Source organism: Tupaia chinensis, unplaced genomic scaffold (genome assembly GCF_000334495.1).
Source record: "Tupaia chinensis unplaced genomic scaffold, TupChi_1.0 Scaffold000369_1, whole genome shotgun sequence".
In the NCBI taxonomy this organism is placed as follows: domain Eukaryota; kingdom Metazoa; phylum Chordata; class Mammalia; order Scandentia; family Tupaiidae; genus Tupaia; species Tupaia belangeri.
The window spans coordinates 1310518-1311524 of NW_006159866.1; the positions used below are offsets into that span (position 1 = coordinate 1310518).

Consider the following 1007-nt stretch of genomic DNA (forward strand, 5'->3'; position numbering starts at 1 on the left):
CCGCGGCTGGGCTGGTGTTGGCAGGGCGGTGTTGGTGAGGCCCTGTCAGAACCCGAGTAGTTCAAGTCCTGACGCAAGCAGGGCTGAGAACGCGCGGCCTGAGACCCGGGAGGGTCGCCACGCCCTTGGGCCAGCCCCCGGCCAGAAGGGCTGAACCCCTGACAAGCGTTACAGAGTTCTAAAATAAGCTTAGTTTGGGAGATTATTTTCTTTCTCGGAAACCTGGCTTACATATTTACATTCTTAATGCCCAGTAATCTTCAGGGAAGTCACCTTAAAGAGCATTAACTTTTTCATCGGATCCTATTTTCTGTGCCTCTTGCAACATCTGGACGCTCGTGAAGCTCTCCTGAGTTGGTTCGTTCTGGGAGCCTCAAGAAACTAAAGAATGAGCGGAAAAGCGCTAAGCACTGTTATGTATTCATATGAAGAAAATCTGCCCATAGTTGCACCTTTTTTTAAATTTTTCAAATACAAACTACGTGTAAGTAAACCAACTCTTTTTTGCTACAAATATCGTTCTGATCCTTGAACTGTGGATATCCTTTCTCCCGGATCCTACAGCCAGAAAGAAATGACCTGTACGCTTTCTGAATCTCCCTCGCACTCTGTTTCTTTAGGTTTGTGGCACCTAATATATTCAACCTTCTGGAGGTTAACCTGTGCAATATTTTATCCCCCTATAGAATTCTTAAGAATCAGTTTTATTCATTTTTATTATCTTACACATCACATCGTGTCTGATTCATAACAAGTACTCAATAACTGGATTGCATGAATAAGTGAATACAGCAGTGAGAGTTAGGTGTGTCCAGTGATTTGAGCTCTATGATAAATTATTTAGTTTAAAAATCTCCCTCCCTTATATCCCACTTTTAAGTCCCTGCCCTCATTTCCCACCCAGATCCAAAAGTTGCTCTGAGAAATGTGATATTTGTCCGAAAGGCCCTCTCTCACAATCCTTTGCCTAATGTTAGTACCTGAAGATTCTGGGACATAGGGAAGAG

General features: G+C 43.6%; 1 pseudogene; it reads left to right on the plus strand.

Moving 5' to 3' along the window:
* Positions 1 to 1007, plus strand: part of LOC102482965 (transcription initiation factor TFIID subunit 9-like) — a 51772-nt pseudogene that overhangs the window by 479 nt on the left and 50286 nt on the right.